Below are 13591 nucleotides of genomic sequence, written 5' to 3'. Positions count from 1 at the left end.
TAGGCGCTTCAGTCCGGAACCGCGCTGCTGCTACGGTCGCAGGTTCGAATCCTGTCTCGGGCATGGATGTCTGTGATGTCCTTAGGTTAGTTAGGTTTAAGTAGTTGTAAGTCTAGGGGACTGATTACCTCAGATGTTAAGTCCCATTGTGCTTAGAGCCATTTGAACCATTATTCTGCCTCACGTTTGTCAAGCTCAAGGACTGATGTAAATTAAAAATGAGGGACACCAAGTATTTTTTAGACTTAGGATTTTGAGAGAAACATTACTTCGTCAGCCATTTAATAACTAAATTTCTTATTCAGTTTATCAGGAGAACTTCATTAATTCACCTGTTTTTCCATTTTTTCCATGGATGTGGTCAAATTTAGAATTTGCGTGATTTCTAAAACTAATCTAGTTCGTATATACAAAGACAGTAACTTGTTCTCGAAAGAACAGTTACTGTTGATGACCATGCAGCTTTTCCCTGGAATAAATGATGACTGACAACCTCAGCTGCCGACAGGTGTTGTTGATATACCTCGATGTGGACAGCTGAAAATGTGTGCCCCAACCGGGACTCGAACCCGCGACCTCCTGCTTACATGGCAGACGCTCTATCCATCTGAGCCACCGAGGACACAAATGAGTAGCGCGACTGCAGGGACTTATCCCTTGCACGCTTCCCGTGAGACTCACATTCCCAAATGTCCACAATTCTACATATGTATTGTACCTTATAGACATTTGCCCACCCACTTATTACTCGCACACGCTTTGGCGATTCCCGTAAGACTTTGGGCAACCTGTGCGCATTCGCACAGACGAAGGTCAATGGCTGGGTAGCCTTTAACTATATATACGAAGACAGTAACTTGTTCTCGAAAGAACAGTTACTGTTGATGACGATGCAGCTTTTCCCTGGAATAAATGATGACTAACTGACAACCTCTGCTGCCGACAGGTGTTGTTAATATACCTCGATGTGGACAGCTGAAAATGTGTGCCCCGACCAGGACTCGACCCGGGACCTCCTGCTTACATGGCAGAAGCTCTATCCATCTGAGCCACCGAGGATACAGATGAATAGCGCGACTGCAGGGACTTATCCTTAGCACGCTTCCCGTGAGACTCACATTCCCAACTGTCCACAATTCTACATATGTATTGTACCTTATAGACATTTGCCCACCCACTCATGTAGAATTGTGGACAGTTGGGAATGTGAGTCTCACGGGAAGCGTGCAAGGGATAAGTCCCTGCAGTCGCGCTACTCATTTGTGTCCTCGGTGGCTCAGATGGATAGAGCGTCTGCCATGTAAGCAGGAGGTCCCGGGTTCGAGTCCCGGTCGGGGCACACATTTTCAGCTGTCCACATCGAGGTATATCAACAACACCTGTCGGCAGCTGAGGTTGTCAGTTAGTCATCATTTAATCTAGTTCAGTTAGGACAATATGGGCAAGCGATGATTAACTTTGCTTATTAGAGTTTCTGACGTGTTTCAGGGCTTCATTGATGCAGCCGGAGGCAGGCAGAGTGAGGTCTCTCTGCAGCTCTCATGGAGCTCAGTGACCAGCAGACCGCTACCTGGAGTTAATCAAAAATGGTTCAAATGGTTCTGAGCACTATGGGACTCAACTGCTGAGGTCATTAGTCCCCTAGAACTTAGAACTAGTTAAACCTAACTAACCTAATGACATCACAAACATCCATGCCCGAGGCAGGATTCGAACCTGCGACCGTAGCGGTCTCGCGGTTACAGGCTGCAGCGCCTTTAACCGCACGGCCACTTCGGCCGGCTGGAGTTAATCCCCGGTGGGGAAGAGCACCGGGCGTAAGCCTCACACTTACAAGCTTAGTAAGCCTGCTAGCCACCAGAACCAGACCTAAATGTCTGACTGCCTTCCCTAGCGCCCGCCCGAGTGACAAAGGGATTCACCCCGCGACATTTGTCAGTGGGCCCAAGCTTTTGGAGTCGGGCTGTGATAATTCTGTGAAAACACTCATACGCATTACTCAATTAGTTAATTTTGCACACCCACCTGACACAGACAACACTGCTCTTGCTCACACTTGAATCTACATGAGCTTGGTTGTAAGTTACTTTCATTCGAAGAGCCAATGGTGCTTCAGTTCAATGTACCAGCTAGTAGATTTCCTTTTTCAGCTTTTTACAACATATGTTTGTCAAACTAGACTGACATATTTCGTTTAAACTACGCATTCTAAAATTGTTACGGAAGATAATTTGATATGTCCAAACTGAACAAAAACATAGAAAAGTGCACCCAATTTGCTAATGAAACTCTTTTCTAATGTAACACTGCGTTTCAGATTTTGCTCATGGAAGCATAATCTGTGCCTGTGGCACTATTGTTTTAGTTTTTATTGTGATTCACCGACTGAGCTCCACATGTTCTATTAGTTTCCTTACAGCAAGACTGCCAGGAGTTAAGTTTATTTCGTGTTAATTTTCGATATGAAATCTGAGATGACCTCTTGTCTTGTCAGGCCAGCCGGAGTGGCCGTGCGGTTCTAGGCGCTACAGTCTGGAGCCGAGCGACCGCTACGGTAGCAGGTTCTAATCCTGCCTCGGGCATGGATGTGTGTGATGACCTTAGGTTAGTTAGGTTTAATTAGTTTCAAGTTCTAGGCGACTGATGACCTCAGAAGTTAAGTCGCAATGTGCTCAGAGCCATTGTTTTCTTGTCTTGTCATACCACTAAGCTGGAATGTGGTGAGAGAGGCCAGCTATGGGCTTTAGGCATTAGCAATATTAGGGAGGTTTCCCCAAATTGTCTTAATGATGGTGTAGTAACATGAGAAGGCCGCTTCAGGTAGCAACTATCCCAGGCCGGGGTGCCACAAAGCTCCCTTTCAGAGCAGGAGGTGCCCGGCATAGGGTGGGGTGGGGTGGAGGGGGTTAGCTATAAATGTCCACCGACTTTCCGAGAAGCAAATGCAGATAATGTGCCAAAGCCATTTTTACCACACACAGCGTGGAAAACAAACTGCATTTCATGACCAGACGAATTTTCAGCCAATCAAATTGAAAGCCAGTCCATTGCCAACTTCTAGTCAGTTTACGGAAATACAACAAGCGCTTCTTTAAAAAATGTCTGCGGGTTCCACCTACATTTTGGAAGGTGTGGAGAATTTTTTGGTTGCCGCGGTGGCAAAAATCGCGAATCCTCGCTTCCAACCGGGAGTGTTTAGGAATTGTGCGCTAGCATCGTGAGTCAACCTTTTTCAGTATTTCTGCATTTGTAAGCTGCTGAGGCTTTGGAAAAACATTTGCTTCTTGACCAGCGGGTTTCCATACGGCGTTCGGATGATTTCTGCATTTACACGGGACTTACAGAATTGTTTTGAAATTTCTCACACTATTGATTAATGTAAAGTTTTTTCGTAATTCTACGCCCATTACTTTTTTATGCTTGATAAATAGAATTGCAACTGTAGTTTCTCTTAGTCTGAGAAGAATTTTGAAGATAAATTAATTACTGTTTAATTTTAATGGCTTCATTATTTTCATTTTGCTCCTACAACTGTCGGATGAGGCGGTCCTATATTCTTATTAAATATCGTCAGTCGGTTCTGTGTAACTAAGTTATGGTTTCGCTGTGACGGAGATCTGGTGTAAGATGGGTGCTCTTACTAGGCACATGTTTGACTAACCAAGAAAACTAATTGTTTCACTCTACTTTTTTTCTTTTAGGTAATTAAACTTCACATGCATTTGCACTGAGAGCATGAGTGATTATAATTACCAATGTCATTCTGTGATGTTGGGGACTTACAACGGTAGAATTGCTTGTCGGGTCAATCGTGTGTTAACAAGTGTGGCAGGCAGCTTGCACTTACTGCTGCAGAACCCCGCTCTACTCACAAACACACACACACACACACACACACACACACACACACACCACCACCACCACCACCACCACCACCAACACCACCACAACCAATACGCAATTTAAAAAAAACAGCGGTAATACAGCAAGTACTTAATGCGATTGAATGCTTTCTTTTCATGCCACAATATAATTTTATCACTGTAAGACTAATTGTACGTTATGTCATTAGTAGAATGTACCATAATTTTCTTAAATCGAATAAATAAACAGAAATAAGTCTGAAAGGCTTTGTTACCCAGTGCAGTATTCCTGTTGTAATTATCATAGAATGTAGTACATATTTTATAATTTGACCAAGTCATTACTGCTTCTATTTCAAACTGTAGTTTTTTCTGTTTCTTGGTACTGAGGCTTTAGTAACCACTGAAGCGAAAATAGATTTATTACCAACTGAATTACCAGCTCGCAAACTTACTCATTTTTCGTAAAAGAATAAAAAGTCTTCTATCCTCATTCGAAAGCATTTCCAACCTCTTTCTTGTTATCAGACTAACTACAAGCGTATCCAGATTGAAATAGAAGACGCACATTAATGTAATGCAAATATTTAGTTAATATTTATTCGAAAAAGTTTGACTTCAACTACTCTGAAACAGTACAGTGTAATTATTGACGTTTGAAGGAATTAGGTTTGGATTTACGCAATTTTTCCGTTTTTAAATACTCAACAAAAAACACTAATGATTAAACGTTTGCAAGGAGGTTCATATCAGCAGTTTTGATTAGTTTTACATCATGTTATAATATGTCACTGTAACAGGCAGATGGCTACTGCAACTATCACATTTAGGTTGGTTGTAGAGCACTGTGCCATAGGGAGGTAGTGAATTTTATTTCTGTACCTGATATAATAACCGATTTTAGACTGGTAGTAAGTAAGTTTATTAACCTTGAGGTTCCAACATGTATTTGAGAGCGTAAACATCAATGAGAGGGCTATAAAATATCTATGTTATATGTTTTGGAGTTAGTGAATTGCGGAATATGGCAACGTAATCGTTCTATTTTAGTTGTGGCCTTCTGTTTGCTTGTCTATCTAGTAAACGCCTTACCTGCAATGAACGTTTGCTAAGCTGAAGAACATTATACTGTCCACTGCAAAACTGGGTCCATTAATTTCGTGAGGTTATAGCAATAAGGAATAAAGATTGTACCTTTATTGACGAGTGCATTTTCAGTTCCCTGTAGAAAGATACAGCGGTCTGTATGTCTACATAAAGATACACCTCGTTGCACACAGATACATGCATATCAATTCACTTTTGCCATCACTTTGCAAATTGGGCCAGACACAAATGTAAAATGAAGGGTCTGCGGTTCAGCAGTCATGCAGTGCGCGTATTGCCACGCTTCTTCTACAAGTAAGCGGTGAGCACTATACAGCTGACACAAACGAAACATAGCGCTCAGATATCACTCATTTTTAACTGCGGCAAGGATCATGGTCCAGTTCCCGTGGGCACATTATAAACATTCGAATCATCACGGATCATAGCCCTCGCCATCTTTGTCTCACTGTTCGTGATGCTGTATCTGCTGTACTGAATTATTGATGTGATGAATGAACGACAAGGACAATCATTTTAACACCTGACTGTATGTTTCTGAGTCTGAGCCTCGCCTCGAATCTGTCAACTGCCGTCCTCTGCTGTTCAACTGGTTAATGAATTTGAGCCTTGTTAATAGGAATTACAAGTTTTTTCATGATATCACCTTTCGCTGTTAGAAATGATACATTCACACATAGAGAGCAACAAAATTTAGTAGGCAATAATTAGCGCCCTTTTACCTTACCCTTGTTTTATTTCTAACTGCCTGATAATGTCAAAAACACTGTTCTGTTTTCTGTCAATGGCACTGACTGATTGAATGTTGAAATAATTTACATAAAAAAGCTTTCCAGTAAGTTTCATTCTGTTCTTATTTATTCACAACAGCGGATTTTTTATTGTCCATTTATTGTTAAATCTAAGTTTTTTTTCTCTTCCTTAAACAGTCTATCTTTCTTGGGGGAAATTCCGTGCCAAAAAATATCAAGTGATCTTGTTACACCAGCAATTTTTTACAAAGAAGCAGTCAGCAAAAGTATACAGATCAACAAGTCATAAAAGCATTAATACTCACCACTATAAGATGAATAAGCGCTGTTAGACTAGGTGAACGTATGACGCTACAAGACGATATCGCCACCCAGTCTACACCAAAAGTTTCTTCAAAATAAACTTTGACGTTGACGTTCAGTGTCATTCAGATCTGTATACGGTTAATGTGAATATCACCATACGAAATTTGCAGTAAATGTTTTGACATCACAATGTGAAGCGAGATTAAGGCGTATTTTTCGCCCAAGTTTTGCCGTATGTGTATTAGCAGAGCATTTCTTTCCACCAATGACGACCAGCTGACAAGCACTGACCAAGTACACCACTGCTGGTGACCCATATCGTCAGTGAAACTTACCACCCTCGAAACCAGAATAACTCGATGACCAGGAGAACACACCAAACCAGCAGTGCAGACCACACTTGAACAGAATCTAAGAAGGTAAGAATGACATAGGTGAATGATGAGATTAAGGAGTCACAATTCCAACGTATGTGTATTACTGTTTAATATCGACTCATAGTCACTGGATATGCTTCATAAGATTTCTAATTTCATCATATGTGAACAGCATTACAGTTCGTCAAAGGTGTTGACTGCGTAGCTGTCTGCGGCTATGCTACTTTTACTTGATTTATTACAGGCACACTTTGATTAGCGACTGCCAGTTATGGAGCTGGATCGTGACGTTACTGGGGCCTTCTACATCTTCCGACATGGGGCACGCCCGTTAGGCCTCGTAATTAGTAATTTGACCTCACAGAGACCTGACTTTTCACTCAGCACGCAACACGCTCCTGCACACAGTCATCCGCTCAACGATGGAGTGCCGTGCACTCTCTCTGACGTCATAAGCAGCTTCCATTTCACTTTACTCTTTCACAAAATATACAAAATTTATCTAAATTTTCCCTATCAGTTCTATGTTGGCAATGACTCAGTGCAATGGTGATCTACGTTACATTACAGAGGAAATTTAAATTACCAGAATGAGATTTTCACTCTGCAGCGGAGTGTGCGCTGATATGAAACTTCCTGGCAGATTAAAACTGTGTGCCCGACCGAGACTCGAACTCGGGACCTTTGCCTTTCGCGGGCAAGTGCTCTACCAACTGAGCTACCGAAGCACGACTCACGCCCGGTACTCACAGCTTTACTTCTGCCAGTATCTCGTCTCCTACCTTCCAAACTTTACAGAAGCTCTCCTGCGAACCTTGCAGAACTAGCACTCCTGAAAGAAAGGATATAGCGGAGACATGGCTTAGCCACAGCCTGGGGGACGTTTCCAGAATGAGATTTTCACTCTGCAGCGGAGTGTGCGCTGATATGAAACTTCCTGGCAGATTAAAACTGTGTGCCCGACCGAGACTCGAACTCGGGACCTTTGCCTTTCGCGGGCAAGTGCTCTACCAACTGAGCTACCGAAGCACGACTCACGCCCGGTACTCACAGCTTTACTTCTGCCAGTATCTCGTCTCCTACCTTCCAAACTTTACAGAAGCTCTCCTGCGAACCTTGCAGAACTAGCACTCCTGAAAGAAAGGATATAGCGGAGACATGGCTTAGCCACAGCCTGGAGGACGTTTCCAGAATGAGATTTTCACTCTGCAGCGGAGTGTGCGCTGATATGAAACTTCCTGGCAGATTAAACTGCCAGGAAGTTTCATATCAGCGCACACTCCGCTGCAGCCACAGCCTGGGGGACGTTTCCAGAATGAGATTTTCACTCTGCAGCGGAGTGTGCGCTGATATGAAACTTCCTGGCAGATTAAACTGCCAGGAAGTTTCATATCAGCGCACACTCCGCTGCAGAGTGAAAATCTCATTCTGGAAACGTCCCCCAGGCTGTGGCTAAGCCATGTCTCCGCTATATCCTTTCTTTCAGGAGTGCTAGTTCTGCAAGTTTCGCAGGAGAGCTTCTGTAAAGTTTGGAAGGTAGGAGACGAGATACTGGCAGAAGTAAAGCTGTGAGTACCGGGCGTGAGTCGTGCTTCGGTAGCTCAGTTGGTAGAGCACTTGCCCGCGAAAGGCAAAGGTCCCGAGTTCGAGTCTCGGTCGGGCACACAGTTTTAATCTGCCAGGAAGTTTCAAATTTAAATTAGTTTAACAATATTTGCCTTCATTAGGGAAACGTATTTGTAGTTGCAGGGGAAAATTAAAAAAAATAATGAGATAATATTCGTATTAGACAAGAGAGAAAAATAGCAAATCTGTGTTATACTCTCATACACTCAAGGCATCGCATCAAATGGAAAGAGCCAAAAAGCGGCTCGCTGAACTTCACTGCAAGCCTCTAGTCATATACAGGTTTTCCAGTCTTCGCGTCTTACTGCTCTCAAGTATTGAGGAAAAGATATTTTAAATTTTTAACAGCAAAGCTGCTAGTTACTTATTGCATGGTTAGTTTCCCATTTTCACAAGCCACCTATCACAAAGAACAAAGTTTGTTGTGAGTGGATTGGTCGAATGTTGCTCAGTACTAATATGGTTCATATGGTAACTACCTACGTATTGTGTATGTGATACAGTTCTATTTATGTCATGAAATCCAAAGTTAGCTTAGATATGAATTTAAAGGATGTCACAATTGTAGCTACACCTTATTATAATATGTTACTGTATGAGCGTAGTATACATTTTTCTTAATCCTTATTAATGGGCAAAGCCCGAAACTAGTTAACCAATAAATAATTGGCAGTTTTGGAGTTAAACAGCTTAAAATTTCTTTTCTTCAAAGCGACCAGTCAGCTACTGTCCAGTTTCGCTCACATGCGATGCATTTGCCTGTACACGCTACTTATAGTTCTCTCAAGTCATAGCATTTATTAAGAGCAGATTAAAATTCGTTATCCGTTGACATCTAGGGCATGGTCACACATCTGTCACATTCCTCAGTAAATACTTCTATCATTTTCTAATAATTATTAATTGCAGGCGGGATTTTGTTGATTAGTGTAAACAAAAATGTTCTAAACACCAACCGTTATCTGTAAAGAAAAAAATTGTTTGCTAATCATTTTTAATCTCGAGAAAACAACACAACGGAAGATAGATTGCGAAAGTGCTAAGACTGATACACAACGTTACTGTTCAGAATTAAACTTCACGGACCTATGTGTAAAATTGTACAAGTTCAAACACGTTTGCTGCTCAGAGTTAGAGTTCGCGAAGCTAACTGTTGAGTTTTTTGAACTCACGCACAAGGTCCATAAAACTATCGCCCCAAATATTTTAACTCCTTAAAGTCGCGACAGACATGCCACTCATCAAACAATACATCCGTTTTCGTCCACTCTCGAAGCAAACTGTTCGCAGCCAATATGGCCATCGCCCTTAAATAGGCAGGATTTATCGTTGCGATAATCTCACATTTTCTTTTCATTTATTGCTGCCACACACCTGGATTGCGTCCAAAATTTCACCAGGTTTACCGTGGTTTCTTTATTTATTTGCTGGAGATCGTTGGTTTTCTTGCTGTTTACATTTTAACCAGCAAGCTAGTTAATTAACGCTTATTTGCTATTACTTATTATTATACATAATGAATGTTACATTGTTGCAGATAACTATTGTCTTTTGCTGTCTCATACTAGCACAAATTTATTGATATGCTACTCATTTTGCGTTAAAATACGTTTTTTAATTCCGGTTAATTGTTCAAAATGTACTGCATTAATAAAAATGCTGAGACTGTATTCAGATATTGCTGTGCAAGCGCTGCCTGTGGACATTTAGTCCTTTAAAATCGCTTAAGGTGTTAGATGTTCTTAATTTCTTAAGTCACTAGGTATTTTCAGATATTACAGCTTCAGTATTCTGCAATTCGCGCACGTCTCCACGTCGACCCGTATTACTGCGCTGATTCCACACAATCGACTGACACATACCACTTCATTGCAACTGTGGAGAGTCACATGGTCGCCTGCTATCGAGCAATGGCACATTGTCTATTTACAATACACACAAGGCCTTAGGAACACAAGACATTTGCGAGGGGATGGGAAACACACTCACCCGCAGTGCATCGTAACTTTCCACGACAGCAAATTTCCCAGCGGCCACTGAGGATGCCACAGGGCTGCGTACCATTGGCGTGCACCATTCACACAGTTTCCACTCACTGCTGCAGCCAAATAGTGACACGGGTGGGTAACAAACACACGTGCATATCTTCATTCGGCCACATCTGCTTACAAAAATAATTACCCTATCACCCTCTGCTCGCAAAGAAACGATGACAGTTCTTGATTAAGAACTACATATTTTCTCCCTTAAAGGATTTCTGTACGTAAGTTCGACTACGTTCTGCAAACTTGGCGATAAGTATTGCCTTGGGAAGACATTCTCGGCGGAAAAGTTTGCGGTTATCGTAATCACACCTATAATTTGGTCAAACTACGTCTCACAACGTACTTACAACGTCTCACATCGTCCTTATAGTATTCGTCAGTGTAGACACTATTAATCTGGACATGGGCTGTTTATACCAAACCGTTTAACGATGGGAAGTTCTCGATGTGGGAGTTGTTTGTCATGGACAGAAAATTAATGTGAATATTACAAAACCATTAGCTTAATAAGTCATGGTTGGAAAATACTGACCCGATATTTTACAGAAGAATGAAAAAACTGATAAAAGTCAACCCTTTCGAAAATCAGTTTGGCTTCTAGAGAAACATAAAATGGTTCAAATGGCTCTGAGCACTATGGGACTCAACTTCTGAGGTCATTAGTCCCCTAGAACTTAGAACTAGTTAAACCTAACTAACCTAAGGACATCTCAAACATCCATGCCCGAGGCAGGATTCGAACCTGCGACCGTAGCGGTCTTGCGGTTCCAGACTGCAGCGCCTTTAACCGCACGGCCACTTCGGCCGGCTCTAGAGAAACATAGGAACATAGGAGTCAATATTGACCCCACCACATACCTTAGTAGAAATGCTGAAGAAAGGCAAACCTACGTTTATAGCATTAGTATATTAGGAGAAAGATTTTGACAATGTAGACTGTAAAATAAACTTTGAATTTCTGGAGGTACCGGGGATAAAATACAGGGTGATAAAGGTTATCTTCAACTTGTATGGAAAGAAGACCACAGTCACAGGGAGTAGAAGAACCTGAAAGGTTCAAAAATGGTTCAAATGGCTCTGAGCACTATGGGACTTAACATCTATGGGCATCAGTCCCCTAGAACTTAGAACTACTTAAACCTAACTAACCTAAGGACAGCACACAACACGAGGCAGAGAAAATCCCTGACCCCGCCGGGAATCGAACCCGGAAACCCGGGCGTGGGAAGCGAGAACGCTACCGCACGACCACGAGATGCGGGCAAAACCCGAAAGGAAAACAATATTTGAGAAGGTGGTGATGCAAGGCTGTTCCCTTTCCGACGGCATTCAACCAGCGTATTGAGCAAGCAGTAAAGGAAACCAAGCAGAAATTTGCAAGAGGGTTTAAATCTCAGGAAGAAGAATTTTAAACTTTGAGGGTTGCAGACGTCATTGCAATTCCGTCAGAGAGGGCAAAGATCCTCGAAGATCCGTTGAACGAAATGGATAATGCCTTGAAAGAAGTTATAAAATAGACATCAACAGATGTAAAATAACAGTCGGAATACAGTCTAATTAAGTAAAGCCATACTTTGGGACTTTCATTATAAAATGAGACCCTAGCACTACTGGATGAGTTTTGATGTTTGGGCATCAAACGAAATGGCGACAACTGAAGCAGATGGTATAAACTGCAGCCTCGCTATGGCAAGAAAAGTGTTTGTGGAAATAGATTTTTTTTTTAAATCGAATATTATTTCAGTTGTTAGTAATTCTTTTCTCAAGGTGACTTTGTACGGAAGCGAAACTTTTCAGACCACAAGACAACAGAAGCTTCTGAAATATTGTGCTACAGATATATGCTGAAGATTAAATGAGTGGACTGAATAACTACCAGATGTAAGCTGAACCTATTTACGGAGAAAAGAAAGTTATAATAAACTTGACTAATACCAGAGATTGGTCTATAGAACACATCACGGGGTACCAAGAAGTGATTAATTTATAACGGGGAGACCTGTGGAGGGTAAAAGTTGCAGAGAGAACCAAGGCTCGAGCTCAGCAAACGGGCTCGAATAGATGCAGGTCGGAGTAGTTATGCAGAGATGAAGACGCTTGGACAGGATATATTAAGGCCGACAGCTGAATCAAACCAGTCTTCGGACTTTTATTACCCAGACGATTACAATAATTTTGGTGAAATGTTATATATTGCTGAGTATTATTATTTTTAGCAAGCTAATTATCACTTGGGGAATGAGTAATTTAGCCATATGTAGAACATGAATTAGTTTACTCATTTCAACATTATGAAGATTTAAAAATAATACAATTCCTGAGTAACGTCTAAATACAATCCACTAATACCAGCATTCATTCACTAATGTCACTGCTTTTTATGTGTACAAAATGCCATGGTTCAACATAATAATTACATGCAAGGGTTGTAGTTAATGGTTATATATTCTGTTAATTGAAAATGCACTCTCTGCTATAATATTCTTCCAAATAAATCATAGAGAAAAATTGTTCCGTGTTATGCAGTTTCACCTTCTTGTTTTCACAAAATATCACTAATTTTCAAATACATTAATAAGCACCTAAAAATAATTACGGGAAAATATTATTTGTAATGAACTCAAAACTCTCATCTCTGGTATGACATGACATGCAGCTTTCTAATGAGATCGCCCCAGCCTGGAAGGCAATAATTAATTAAGTACTACGATCATACAATGAAATCAAACAGCAAAAGTTCACGAAATCAAGAGATTGATTTACGGATGAAACGGTTTAATTAGAGGATGAAATCATGAAGTGTTCACTTTTATTACAGTACCGTTACATCAATAACAAATCTCAGAAACGATTTCATTGGGCTGGACACGACTCACTTATTAAGGGGTAGGAGGGGAAATGAATCATCTCACCATTCTTCATAGGTATTTGTAGTGCAGTGATGTCGGCGGCAGACACTTGGTCGTGGCTGTGCGGTGGATAGTCGCAGCACTCATACATGTTGCACGGCTCTGTGTCAAGACACCGGAACAGTCTCCGCATTGACTTCTCGTTGTGGGTTGCGATATCACGGTGTTGGGAGGCAGATATTAGGCAAGGAAACTGTAATGCTCAGTCGAGTACTTCACTCCAAAGCACTGGACCAAATGGATTCTTCCAATTAACATGGAACAGGAAAAGAACACGTTACAAAGCGACAATGAACATTCAGACTGGAATAAGAATTAGAATCAAAGTCAACAGAATAAATAGGTGGTGGATGGAACAACCTCCTTGTCGTCTTGTTTTAGCGCTGCCCCAACAACTCTTCCTTCACTTCTCATGACTCTCCTTAGCTCACAGACTCCTCGAATTTTTCCTCCCCTGGGTGCTGACATTGGTGGACTAAATTTGCAATGCCACCCAGTGACTGATCGCCGCTTCGTGACCACGCTCCCAGTACAGGGTGGAATTTTTCTGTCTGGCGTTTTCCGCCTCACCTGTTCACAGTCGAGCCTAGTACCAGCGTTGGCTAC

The 13591-nt window shown here is 41.6% G+C and overlaps 1 non-coding gene across 1 annotated transcript; it reads left to right on the top strand.

The window, feature by feature from the left end:
* The first annotated feature begins 1265 nt into the window (after positions 1-1265).
* Positions 1266-1339, top strand: Trnat-ugu (transfer RNA threonine (anticodon UGU)). The gene has a single exon. It is a non-coding gene; the product is annotated as a tRNA-Thr (tRNA).
* The last annotated feature ends 12252 nt before the right edge of the window (positions 1340-13591 follow it).

The sequence above is a fragment of the Schistocerca nitens genome, chromosome 3 (assembly GCF_023898315.1).
Source record: "Schistocerca nitens isolate TAMUIC-IGC-003100 chromosome 3, iqSchNite1.1, whole genome shotgun sequence".
NCBI classification, from domain to species: domain Eukaryota; kingdom Metazoa; phylum Arthropoda; class Insecta; order Orthoptera; family Acrididae; genus Schistocerca; species Schistocerca nitens.
This window is presented reverse-complemented; position numbering and strand designations above follow the sequence as displayed.